At 35.1% G+C, this 14,797-nt stretch overlaps 1 long non-coding RNA gene across 2 annotated transcripts in view; it reads right to left on the reverse strand.

The window, feature by feature from the left end:
• The window catches only part of LOC118972513 (uncharacterized), a 78,191-nt gene that overhangs the window by 22,413 nt on the left and 40,981 nt on the right, over positions 1 to 14,797 (reverse strand). The gene's annotated exons all lie outside the window — the stretch shown is intronic.

Below are 14,797 nucleotides of genomic sequence, written 5' to 3' on the forward strand. Positions count from 1 at the left end.
GTTTTGAGAAAACTGGACTACCTCAGATAGTCTGTTCTGTAGTCTTTCTTTGGCAGTGGTATTATTGGTATACCTCCATCTAAGTTTAAAAACATTTCTAAATTAAGTTTAGATTATTTACCATGAGGTAGCATCAGACAAAACCCAAACTGAAGACAATCTACAATATAACTGACCTGGACTCTTCAAAATGCCAATGTCCCAAAGACAGGGAAAGACCTGAAGAACTGTTCCAGGTCTTGACGAAACAGACATGGCAACTAAATGAAACATCTGAACCTGGGTTGGGCAGGACCAAAAAAAACGCTTTTGCTCTAAAGGAAATTGGTTATATTGTATCCTTTAGGATTTCCTGATTTTGACAGCTATACTATAGTTATATCATTGGTTTGGAAGGTATGTAAATTCTGAGAAAGAGAGAAAATGAGTAAGACATTTATAGCAGAATATTAACAGGGAACCTGGGTATACTGCAGTTCTTTATACAATTCTTGTAACTTTTCTGTATATTTGAAATTATTTCCAAATAAAACCTTTTATCAAAAAAGTTTAGATTATTTACTTAACAGTGACTTCCGTGAATTAACTTTTGTTAAATTCCATAATTAAAAGTTAATACTCAGTAATTCTTACTCTAACAAGCATTGGAAATTAGTTCATGAAGCCTAAAAAATATAACTAAGAACACTATTTCAACGTGTACTGCAAAAAACTTTCCTTTATTTGCTTGTTAAATAAATGTATAAAGATCTTTACTCACAGGCTAAGTAAGCTTAGACTTTTTCATCTTTTCAGCTCATTTTATGAGAAAAAAAGCATCTTTGAAAAGATGCGAATGGGTTATTCACAGAATTAATGAAATAAAAAAAGGCAGGGTCTTGCTATCATGAGTCCATGAGATAAGATATAAATTGTTTACTTCAGAACGTGGTTCTAAGATTTGTACCACATAACAAGACTATGTGTGGTACAGTCTAATAAAACAGATCTACTTTACGATTAATGCCACTCAACAATGAAAACCTTTTCACAGTGACTTTCAATTCTGAAAGCATTTTCCTACATGTTATTTCATTTAGACCTTACAAGTATCTCGTGAATAAGCTAAACAAGATAGTATTTTCCCTTTCTTGCCAATGACAAAACTGTGTTCCTAAGTAGCCAATCCAGAGGAAGAATATGTGTCTTCTACTTCAACAGTATCACCACACTGCCTCTCTGGCAAGTATCAAAGCAAGGTTCCACTGCATTTCAGTTGTAAAGGTCAAACTTTGTAGGTTTATTCACAGCATAAACTGGGTTAAAATTTCTGTGATGTCTGCAATAAAGATGAGTTTACTACTTTTATATTTCTTTTTCTATACATGCTTTTTTAATGGTGGTCTACTCTTAGTCAAGGTAGAAATTTTATGTGGATATATTTATGTACAGCAAAGTTGTCAGACAAATTTTTATAAAATAAATGTTTTCTTTCCTTCCATAAAAATCATGTAAGTACTCTAAACAGACTGCTTAACTAAATTTAAATAGTGACCTTATAAGGAATTTGAAAGCATTCACAGCTGTCAGAAATTCATTTGAACTATAAAACTATATAATTTGAAAAATAAATAATATTTGGGGCACATGAAATAAATGAATGTTCCATCTTCATACTCCTAAATCACCTTTCTTAGAAAACTTGTCTTATGCAAATAGGTTAAAAAGTTCACATATAAAACAAAATTATAACAAAAACTACTCAAGAAAATCTTAATTTCAACTACGCTGAAATATTTTAACAATTTAGGGTATTTTCTATGTTGTGACTATGGTGAATTACTTCTCTACAAAAGAACTTATGTATACTGAGATACAAAGCAAAGCAAAGACTATATAAATAATTATTTAATCTTATTTCTCTGAATCCTTAGTTATTTGATAGCACTCCAAAGTACTACTATGAAACACATCCCTAGGAATTTTTTTTTGACCTTCAATTGTAAACATCTCAGTGTAGATTCAGAAAACATAACTAACTGCCTACTGGATTTTGTATTACAGTAATCCACATGCAAAATCACACTGTGAATCTAGTAAATGATTTATGTGATTGTAGTTTCTACAAAACATGTTTAACACATACCATCTTTTAATTCTATCATACAATAGAGAAAAGTCAAATTTCTAAAATTTCTAAAATGTCTAAGATCCTGAGGTCATGGGTTACAATAACAGGTAAATATGCCAAGACTATAGCACTGAGGTACCCGAGTTAGCCTGCAGGGTCTTCCTAGCTTTGCTTCTAACAGCCCCTTTCAATCTCGACAGCTCTTCTACCACTTAACACCATAGTGGCTGCATAGATCATATTTATTATTTTATAATTCTGTTAAGCAGAATAGGAGTGGGCACTGTTCCAAGTATTGAGAATATAGTAGTCATCAAGATGAGCAAGATTCCTGCCCTCCTGAAATTTATATATTCTAGTGAGACATATATATTATATATACAACAAACTAGTAAGCAAATGTATCAAATATATTCACATACATGTGCACACACACACAATACATGTATCAGTTACAGGTGTTAGAAAAAGAATAATAAAACAACATAAGAGGGCAGAAAATGACACATGGTGAAAGGGATTTTTGACAACCTGGGCAAAAAATGGACAATCTCAGGGAGTGATATTTGAAGAATATACACAGCTCTGTGGAACTATATACTGGCAGAGGAAACACAGTGCAAAAGTTCTTGAGATGGAGCTGAGCTTGGTGTGCATCAGCAAAACCAGAGTGAATGAAATGAGGGGGAACCTGGTAGGAGATGAATTTAGAGACTTAAGTAGTGTCTGATCAAGCAGGGCCTTGTTGGACACACAAGGAGCTTGGATTTTGCTCTAGGGGCAGCCGAAAGACACTACAGGGTTTGAGAAGTTGCAAGTTCTGGTTTATGTTTTGAAAAATAACTCTCACTGGAAAGACTACAGAAAGAAAAAAAGTAGAAAAACAAATGAGCGGGCTATTATATATGTCTTTAGTTCTTGCATTTTTGACCCAAAGTAGGTGGCATATCGTAAATATAGGAACGTACTCCCAAAACTTAACTTAAGGTTATTCTTTAAAAATTAAATTAAAAAGGACCAAAATACTAAGGATGGGAGCAGACATCTGTATATAATACTCAAAGATTGACAGTGGATATGAAATTGGAGACTTACAGAAAGACTCCCCAAATCTAATTTTAAGATAACAGAAGTGTGAATTCAAAATATGACTGGATTGCAACCATAACTAAAAGATTTAGATCTATCAATTTTATAACACTGATTATAAAATTATTTTTGTATTATTTTTTTAATGAGCTAAAAATGAGAATAGTATACATTGAAGGTTGTAAACCAATGTATTAGTGCACTGGTATTTTTTGTTGTTGTTTATTTGAATTAGTTGCTAACACTGAAATATTAGATTTCTTGTGAAAATCCAAATTTCTATCTTCACTTGAAAAATCAGCAGCTCTGGAAACTTTGTATTCATAAAAGGCAACAACTTGTTAATAAACAGCAGTCACATTAATCGGTATAAAATTTTAGAAGCAACTTCTCTAAAACAAATGGATGGATTCTATTCATTTTTACTAACACCAGGTCGTTTTATGTTGTTTTTAAAAAAAAAGAAACAAAATTTTCATCCTGTTGCCAACTTAAATATATTCAACAAGCATTTACCAAGAACCTACTATGAGAGAGAGATCCAAAATGATGACAGGGACAGCTTGAACTCACTCCCCCACAAACACATCAAATCTACACTTACACATACAGCAATTCCTCCTGAAGAATTGAGGACCTGTTGAACAGCTTCTACACAACAAAGGACTAAGTGGTCACAAAAGAGAAGAGCAGGAGAAATGGAGATATGGTAATAAAGAGAAGGGGGTGGGGGGCAGCACACTAGAAACGGAGGGATATCCCCCAAAGACCCACGCACAGATTTGCCCACTCTGGGGCACAGAGAAAAACATGGCTTAGGACACCTAGAATGTAACTGAAGGCAGCCAGTGTACTAACACTAGCACATCCACTAAAAGGCAGGGGAACTGCCTGAAATCTCTCGGTGTTCAGAGAGGCTGGCAAACACCACTGCTTGCATCTCCACTCCACCGTGATGGTGCAGACAGAGCAGCACCCAGGCCAGCTAGTTGGCCTGCCGCCTTGGTGAGCCCTGGGCCCCTAGCCACACCAGTTCCAATCATGCCCCTGGCTGAGCCCACATGCAACAAGCTCAGCTCCAGCAGGCTGCCAAGGCACCTCTATTTTGGATTCTGCAGATGTGCGGGGTGCCCGCTGCCTGAAGTGCCCCAGGACTTCCTGGCCCATGTCCATTTTGGCCTCTACAGGCCAGAGGGAGTGGCAGGATATGTTCAAAGTGCTGAAAGGAAAAAAACCTTCAATCAAGAATACTTTCCCAGGCAAGGTTACCATTCAGGATTTAAGGAGACAAAGATTTTACTAGACAAACAAAAGTTAAAGGAGTTCATCACTAATAAACCAACCTTACAAGAAATGTTAAAGGGACTTCTTAAAGTAGAAAGGAAAAGGTCATATTTAGAAGGAAGAAAATTATGAAAGGAAAAAAAAAATTCACTGGTAAAAGCAAACATAAGCTAAGGTAGTATGAAGGTTAAAAGCTGGCAAGATTAAAAGACAAACGTGGTAAAATAACTTCCAAATAATTAGTTAAGGGATTCACAAAATATAAAGATGTAAAACAGGACATCACATACATAAAATGTGGAGGAGGAGAAGTAAAAATACAGTGCTTTTAGAATGTGTTAGAACTTAAAAGACCATCAACTTAATGTACATTGCCAAATACTTAGAATACTACATATAAATCTCATGGTAGCCACAATCCAAACAACTATAACAGATACATGCAAAAAATTTAAGAGAAAGGAATACAAGCATAACACTAAAGAACGTCATCAATAACAAGGGAAGACAGCAAGAGAAGAAAGGAACAGAGAAGAACATAAAACCAGAGAATGACTTTACAAATGGCAGTAAGTAGATACCTAGCAATAATTACTCTAAATGTAAATGGTCTAAGTGTGCCAAAAGACAAAAGGCAACAGAATGGAGTAAAAAATATATCTATATACTGCCTACAAGAGATTCACTGAAGACTTAAGCAATACACATATAGAATGAAAGTATGGTAAAGTATACTCGAGGCAAATGTAAGTGAAAAGGGCTGGGGTAGCAACTCTTATATCAGACAAAATAGACTTTAAAGCAAAAACTAACAACAAAGAAGGGCATTATATGATAAAGGGCATTATACGATATGATGTATCTTTGAAACAACAAAAGGATATAATAGTTTTGCACCAATTATTAACAATCCTAAAAGGAAGAAATTGACAATGATAATAACAACAGTAGGGGACTTTAACATTTCAATTATGTCGATAGATAGATCATCCACACAATGGCTTTGAACACACATTAGACCAGGTGGACATACAAATATATAAAGAACATTTCATCCAAAAAAAAGAATATACATACAAGTGCTCATGGAACATTATGAAGAGCAGATCATATGCTATGCAACAAGATAAATGTCAAAAACCTTAAGAAGACTGAAATTGTTCCAAGCATCTTTTCCAACCACAGGACAGGAAACTAGAAATTAATTACAAGAAAAAAACAGGAAAAAAATACAACACATGGTGGCTAAACAACATGCTACTAAACAACCAACGGGTCAATGAAATCAAAAAGGAAGTCAAAAAAATACTGGGAGACAAATGAAAATAGAAACACAACAGTCTAAAATCTTTGAAACTTGTAAGAGAATATTTATAGCGATACAAGCCTACATCAAGGAATAAGAAAATATCTCAAACAATTTTAACCTCACACCTAAAAGAACTAGAAATAGAAGAGCAAACAAAACTCACAGTTAGTTAAAATAAATGAAATAGAAACTAAACATACTAGACACACACACAAACTCAATGAAAGTAAGGGCTGCTTCTTTGAAAACATAAACAAAATTGACAAACTTTAGCTAGACTCATTAAGAGAAAAAGGACTCAAAATAAGATTTAAAGAGGAAAAGTTAGAACTGACATCACAGAAATACAAAGGTTTGTAAGGGATTGCTATGAAAAATTATATGTCAACAAACTGGACAACCTAGAAAAAGTGGATAAATTCCTAAAACATAAACTTCTCAGACTAAACCAGAAACAGAAAATCTGAACAGACAATTACTACTAACAAATTAGAATCATTAACCAAAAACCTTCCTATGTATAGAAGTTCAGCACCAGGTGACCTCACAAGTAAATTTTACCAAACATTTAAAGAAGAGTTAATACCCACCTTCCTCAAACTATTTCAAAAAACAGAAGGAAAGCTTCAAAATTCATTCTATGAGGCTAGCATTACCTTGATACAAAAACCAGACAAAGACACTACTACAAAATTACAGACCACTATTCCTGACAAACAAGATGCAAAAACCCTAAGTATTAGCAAACCAAATTCAAAAATACATTAAAAAATACGATCATTCACCATGACCAAGTGGGATTTACACCAGGGATGGTTCAATATTTGCATATCAATTAATAGGATACCCTGCATTAAAAAAGGAAGAATTTAAAACCATATGGTCATCTCAATAGATGCAGAAAGACATTTGACAAAATTCAACGTCCATTCACGATTAAAGCTCTCAACAAGGTGGGTATAGAGGGAGCATAGCTCAACAAAATAAAGGCCATATATGAAAAACCCATAGCTAGCACCATACTAAATTGTGAAAAGCTGAAGAGACTTATCCTCTAATATCAGGAACAAGAAGGAGGCACACTATCACTGCTCTTATTCAATATAGTACTGACGTCCCAGCCATTGCAATAAGATAAGGAAAAGAAATAAAAGGCATCCAAATTGATAAGGAAGAACTAAAATTGTCACTGTGTGCAAATGATATACTACGTATAGAAAACCCTACAGACTCCATCAAAAAACTAGTGGAACAGGTGAATTCTGCAGTCACAGGATACAAGATCATGTGACAAAAATCTGTTGTTTCTACACACTAACAGCGAAATAGCAGGAAAAGAAATTAAGAAAAGAATAACATTTAAAATTGCACCAGAGAGTATTAAATATCTAGGAATAAACTTAACCAAGGTCAGAGACCTGTACTCTGAAAACTGTAAGACATAAATGAAAGAAAATGAAGATGACACAAATAAGTGTTTCAATGCTTACAGACAGAAGAATTAATACTGTTAAAATGTCCATACCACCCAAAGCAATCTACAGATTCAATGCAATCACTATCAAAATACCAATGGCACTTTTCACAAAACTGGAATATATAGACCCTAAAATTTGTATAGAACCACAAAGGATCTTCAATAGCCAAAGCAAGCAATGTTGAGAAAGAACAAAGCTGGAGTATCATGCTCCCAGACTTCAAACTAAACCACAAAGTTGTAGTACTGACAGTATAGTACTGGCTCAGAAATAGACACATAAATCAATTGAACAGAATAAAGAGTTCAGAAATAAACACACAGTTATGGTCAATCTATGGCAAAGAAGGTAAGAATATACAGTAGGGTAAAGACAGTCTCTTTAATAAATGGTGCTGGGAAAACTGGACATCTATACACAAAAAATTAAAATGGGACCACTTTCTTATACCATACACAAAAAACTTTGAAAGGATTAAAGACCTAAATGTAAGATCTGAAACCACAAACTAAAAGAAAACATAAGCAATAAACTCTTGAACAACATCTTCAGCAATTTTTTTTCTGGATATTTCTCCCCAGGCAAGGGTAATAAAAGCAAAAATAAATAGTTGGACTATACCAAACTGAAAAGTTTCTCCACAGCAAATAAAACCATCAACTAAATGAAAAAGGCAATCTACTGAATGCAAGAAGATATGTACAAATGATTTATCTGATAAGGTGTTTGTTAATATCCTAAATACATAAAGAATTCATACAACTCAACACCAAAAATCCACAAATAATCTGATTTTAAAAATGAGCAGACCTGAATAGACATTTTTCCAAAGACAGGCAGATGACCCACAGACACTTGAAAAGATACTAAATATCACTAACCATCAGTGAAATGCATATCAAAACTCCAATAAGATATCACCTCCCTCCAGTCAGAATAGCTACTATCAGAAAGACAAGGAATGACAAATGTTGGTGAGGATGTGGAGAAAAGGGAGCCCTCATGGACTGGTGGTAGGAATGTAAAATGGTACAGATATTATGGAAAACAGTACTGAGGCTCCTAAAAATTTAAAAATTGAAATACCATACAACCCAGTAATTCTACTTCTGGGTATTTGCCTGAAAAAAATGAAAACACTAATTTGAAAAGATTTTTGTATGACTATGTTTACTGTACCATTATTTACAATGGCCAATATATGGAAGCAACCTAAATGTCCATCAACAGGTGAATGGATAAAGAAGATGTGGTGTATATATACACAATGGAATTTTGCTCAGCCAATAAAAAGAAAAGAAAGAAATCTTGCCATTTGTGACAACATGAATGGCCATAAATGGCATCATACTAAGTGAAATAAGTCAGACATAGACAAATGGCACATGATTTTTTTTTTAATTAAGGTATCATTGATATACAATCTTTTGAAGGTTTCACATGGACAACACTGTGGTTGCCATATGATTTCATTTATATGTATCACCTAAAAAACAAATGTAAAAACAAAACTGAAAGAGACTCAAATACAGAGAACAAACTTGTGGTTGCTGGGGGAGGAGGGGTGGAATGGGCAAAACTGGTGAAGGGAATAAAGAGGTACAAATACCCAATTATAAAATAAATAAGTCATAGGGATGACAAGTACAGCCTAGGGAAGACAGTCAGTAACATCTTAGTAACTTTGTATGGTAACTACATTTGTCATGCTGAGCTCTTAGTAATGTACAGAGATGTTGATTCACTTTGTCCTACACATGAAACCAATATATTTTATGTCAACTTACTTCAACTGGAAAAAAAAGGTTAAGTAAGAACCTCCTGTGAACCAACATCTATTAGGAATTTAGAGTCTAGGAAATAACTCCAAGGGCACAGGAACTCTCTATAATGTAATCCTAACTTTTGGAAAGTCTATTGGACATTTTACTCTACCAACTCAAAAGGGAAAGCTAATTCCAGGATCAGAGGTGTTCAAAGTCGAGCTTCCAGTGGGCTGCCATGAGCCTCCACACCTTTGTGGCTGAGAGGCACGACGACTTCACCTCTGTTTTCTGAGTGCAGAGCATCAGGTTTTGGAACCACACAGTCTAGGCGCTCACATGCACGCCCTTTGCCCTGCACAGCACCTGCTGCCTATACTGCAGAAGGGCGTGTAATCCACTCTTGGGGGGAATATACTCGGGGCATAAATTGCTATAAATGCAAGAAACAAGTCACACAAATAAGTCCTCTCAGAAGGATTATTTCATATAAAATCTGCAATAGAAAAAATCAAGGTATCACACCCTTTGCTTTTCTGAGTCACCTGATAAGATGATGAGCCCAATTAGGTCAACTTTAAGTCTCCTTTATTGTATTTGCTTATCACCATATCAATGTACAGTAATTAAAAACCAGAGGTAGTTGTGCTCTGCAAGTCTACAGCACCGATAATGTACTCAGAGAGCTGAGACTGTGAGATGAGAACAAAGTATGATCTCACAGACGTTTCCTCTCTCTTTTAAATGGTATCAGAAACACAATTTAGTACTCCCCAAGCAACAGGCTAACACTGTGCTATTTACTTACATGTAAAAATTTTTCTGAACGGCAGCAAAGTAAGATGAATGTCAAGTGTACATGCATGATATCTATGTCAGATTTGGAGTAGACTTTTATGGAACATATTTCATGAAAGTAGGCCTTGCTTGTATTTTTTAATTTCAAGACATTAAATATTAATAGTTTTCCCAATGGTGTATGTTTTGAATTGATATCGGTAAATAATTATACATAAAATAGAAGCACACTGAATTAAATGTTACTAGAAATGACAAAATACCAGCAATAGCAACCATTACACAGGTGTATGCCATATTACTAGAAGAAAAAATAAAAATCTTGTAATCACAGGCCTACACTATTTAGATCTCACTTGTGTGTAATTACATTTTTACATGTTTGTTTAGTAATATCAATCCAAGACATCATTTTGAGAATATAATTAACTGGATGAAAGAACAGAATGTGTGTTTTTATTATTTTCTGTGTTTCTTTATTTCAAACAAGCAGGTCTTTGTTAGCTGTGTTTAACTGCCATCTAGAGTTAAAATGAATCCATTTCTCTTCCCCTCCACTATTCTTCAAAATTTTAGGCATATAAACCAACACATTTAACCCTTATTTCATATCAAACATTCTTCAGACAACAAAACTGCAAAAGGATAACTTCATTCAATTTTTCAAAGTACAATTAACATACCCACTGGCAGCAAATACTTTAGGCTGCCCACGCTGTGAACTCACATTTAATCTATCAAGAACATTATTTTTGAAAGTGCAAACCACTGAGCAACCTTATACACAAAGGGACCTGGGAAATACATCAAAAACTTTAAAAAAATTAAAGTGCAGTCTATTTCTATGGCCTCCTCTTTGTGTTTTTTCAGAGACACCCCCCCCTAAAAGGAGACCCATACAGAAATAGGCTCAGGAACTTTCTTCCTCTGACAGATATGATTATGAAAATTAGCCAAATCCCAAGTACATGTTTAATTAAAGTTCTTAGTATTCTTATGTTAAAAGTGGCATTTGTAACCAAGTTTGAGAATGTGTGAAAGAATAAAACCATCAGTACTATCACTTAGCTTTCAATTTAAGTCATTTCTGAAAAGCAATAAATACCAAAGGGGCACTTAGGAGAAAATCTGATTTGAAAGTAAGACCTCATGCTCTAGCAAAAAAAAAAAAAAGTATTCATTTCAAATGTTAAAAAAAATCTAGGTAAAACATTGTCTTATGCTGTTCTCTTCTAAATGAAGGGCATAGATTTTTTTAAATTATCTGTCCCAAACACATTAAACCACAACATCTTTCGACTATGTTTTTATATATCATCCTGAAACAAAGAAGTTGCAATTCAGTAAAATTACAACTTTTGTTTTTTCAAAGGAAATTCTCTAAGTTTTCAAGTCGATGCATATAGCAAACATTACAATGATGATGAAAAACTGGCTGATGACAAGAGCCTGGAACACTCTTAATAAACACAGTCACACAGTACTGTGCAGAGACAGGAATGGCAGAATACAATGCTTGCAGGTAGTAAAGTATGCATTTAAGAAGGTTCTTAATGCTTACTCACTCAGTAGTGGGTTAATGATAAAGTTGTTACAGGATTATAAGAGCAACAGGGGCAAAAAAAAATATGGACAAAATTATGAAAAATAGGCAGGAATGCTATGAACGAGAAAATGCCTACTTTAAGAAAAGCCTCCAAAGTTACAGAGACACTACACCTTCAAAACAGAGGTTTGAATGGTAACTGCATGGGGTATGGGTGGGTACTTGATGGTATGGGTGAGTATAGCAACTACATTGTTTTTTCATGTGAAACCTTCATAAGAGTGTATATCAATAATACCTTTAAAAAATTTTTTTAAAAAAACAGGTTTGACAGTAATAAAAAGGTATCGGAAAAGATGAGACTGGGAAATAGAGAATAGAAATGGGGACAGAAAAGAAAGGCTTGTGGGAATTGAAAGCTGCTGGGAAATCAAGGAAACAGGATTACCAAAAAAAAAAAAAAATGCCTTTATGCATTATTCACAGCTGGAAAGGTGTCAGTTTTAAGACAAAGGATTGTGAGAGCTTTAAATTACTGAAATTTGGGAAGAAGTACCTATATTTACTATGTATACAGCATACTAATGATTTGCTAAGAATTATCATGCCTGCTTTCAATTTTAAAATTCTAATGCTTTCTCAAGTGAATTTTAGAACTAATGAGGTTTTTAATTTTCTCTCCCATGAAAGAAAAGGCTTACAGAAATTCTTGCCGGAAATCTCTAGGACTGAGCATAGTTTTCATCAGCATGGCCTTTGTCTCAGCCAAGAACATCTACAATGTAGGCACCAGCTGTGATAATGACTACTCTATTGCAGAGGTTTATCTTCCTGGATCTAGATTGGCAGTTGATTCATTGACAAAAGATCCTGAAGAGGTATCTGGGTGTAAATTCTCTCTGGTCAAAACCCATCAAGGACCAACTTAAAGACTTTTGGATATATATTTTCAGTGTAAAATATTTTTCCATAGTGAAATGGACAATCTGTTAGCTGTGGAAAAAAGAAAAATTTTAATCAGTTTACCTCAAAGTAGAAAGGAACGCAGTCAATTGGACCCACTTCAAGTTTCAGCTTGAATTTCCTGAAACTAGGATTTCCTAACTCCATTTCAGGCATCAGTGATTTATTTTCTTAGTATTTGTCTAACCAAAGTACCCCCAAAGGAAGTCTAGAAAAGATGGCCTCTATAGAAATCTTAAGAGAATTTATTGTTAATAATTTGTAGTCTTTGGCATTGTCAAGGATTCTGTGATGCTTTTATTTATTGAAACTCTTGAAAGTTTGTCCTTCATCTGCAAGCCTTTCTTTCCTGTCCCCATATCTATTTTCTATTTCCCAGTCTCACCTTTTCCAATACCTCCTTCTCTTTATTACTGTCAAACCTGTTTTTAAATTCTGACACCAGAAATGAAATCTTCAAAACTGGGGGAAAGAAGGAGAGAACATTCTTCTCACTGCTTCCTTTCCACTGGTCCTCAACCCAGACATATTCTCATGCATATACTTCTGTGCATGCTTCCTCCTTCACTTAGAAGACACCCCACTTTCCCACCACCTGACACACCCGTTACAAAAAAAGATCTCCAAATCTCACCCAGTTTTTAAAATTCTTCCTGTCTTCCAAAATGTCATCTAGGCTATTCCAGCTCATGGTGCTCTCCCCTTTCTTCTGTATATGTATACACATATATACATGTGTAATACATTATGTTCTCAATGTAAAGTGCATAACTACTTAGACTAGTGACACCTAACGAGCTGAAGATCACTTACTAGCAGTGTTATCTTAAGTAAGTCATTTCTCTAAGCCTGTTTTCTCAACTGAAAAATGGAGACAGTAAGAGCTAAGCACCGTTGCTCATAGGGTTGTTATGAGGATTAGATGAGGTAATTCATGCAGAGCCTAGTACAGAATGAGCATTCAATACCTATTAGTCACTTTTTTGTTGTCAGCTGTCATCCTGTAGCTTTTTGTGCATATCTTAAGAGCCCAGCCATATTCTAGACTCTTGAGGGCAGACTGTATCGTAAGAGATGTTTAATACATATTTATAGAATTTACCACTAAAGGACACAATGATTTCTAAACAATGAGGCCAAGGAGACAATTTTGACATACTGGTGAACAGAACTAGACCAAAGTTAGAAAACATAAATTTTGCTACACACTTACAGAAGGCCCTATTATGGGCCAGGTATTGTTCCATATTGTCAGTATGTCCCAGTAAGCTGCATGGTAGACTATAAAGACCTCATTCCAGAAAGTACTCAAATGCAGCTAATAAATAGAGAAGCTGTACATTAATAGACTGCAACTCCCAGATTCTTACTAGACAGCCAGGTGTCTCACAAAAAGGATCAGCCCAGGGTGGTCATGAGGAGGGGAGCTATGGCAGCAGATCTTTAAGTGGAGAGTATGCACTTTTATCGGAGCTATAAAATTATCACTATCCACCTAGATAATGTTAAGTATCTGTCAGGTATTCCTGATTATCATTCTCCTAAAAACTGCAAGAAATTTTCCAGGGTATTGCTTGGTTCACTGCTAAGACCAACATCGACCTAAAAAACCTGGGTTCAGTGAAAGAGTTTGGTTTGTCCCAATTGTGTCACTATGCAAATTTACATAAATCAGGAAAGTGAGCAAAGTTTGCTTAATTTAAGCAACACACCAATGTTTTAATGTGCAGCCACTCAGTTCTCTATTTCATACAACCCATTGCCAAATTAGAAAAATTCTTAGATGCAAACTTACATAAAAGATAAACAAGAATGCCTCATTTTCATTCCTGGAACACAGGACCACTCAGTGCCTATTTCTCATCATAACTAAGGCTGTGGCGCAGCTAAATTAAAGGTCCTATGAACTGTAGGCAGCCCTCTCTTACATTACGGTTTCTACGGGGGAATTATTTCATCTGTTCATTCAAATATATTTACTGAGCACCTGTATGTCAGGCAGTTATAGTTGCTGAGGATACAGCAGCAAAGAGAAGAACAAAAATCTGTTCTTACAGGGTTCAAATTCTACTAGGAGGTGTACTGATAAACAAACGCACAAGTGATTATAAAACAGGTGGAATGATGCTGTTGTGGAAAAAAATAAAGCAGGAGAAGGAACACAGAGTTGAAGCTACCATCCTCGACTGGAGATCCAGGCAAGTTTTGTGTAAATATTCTGGAACAAAAAAAATGACATCTGGACCTGCAGGCCTAGCTCCCAGGCCCTTACCAATTCAGTAGAAAACAACTTTACCTGTCTTGACCCATTTCTTCCAGTGAAACTAAGGAAAGCATCACGTATCTCGCAAAGGTATTTCAAGGGATAAAAACAATGTTCAGGAATGCACTTTACAGCACGTAAGAATTACTCCAAAATGTGCGTCCTGGGGGCTGTGGGAAATTTAATAAAGGCTC

The sequence above is a fragment of the Manis javanica genome, chromosome 3, assembly GCF_040802235.1.
Source record: "Manis javanica isolate MJ-LG chromosome 3, MJ_LKY, whole genome shotgun sequence".
NCBI lineage: Eukaryota > Metazoa > Chordata > Mammalia > Pholidota > Manidae > Manis > Manis javanica.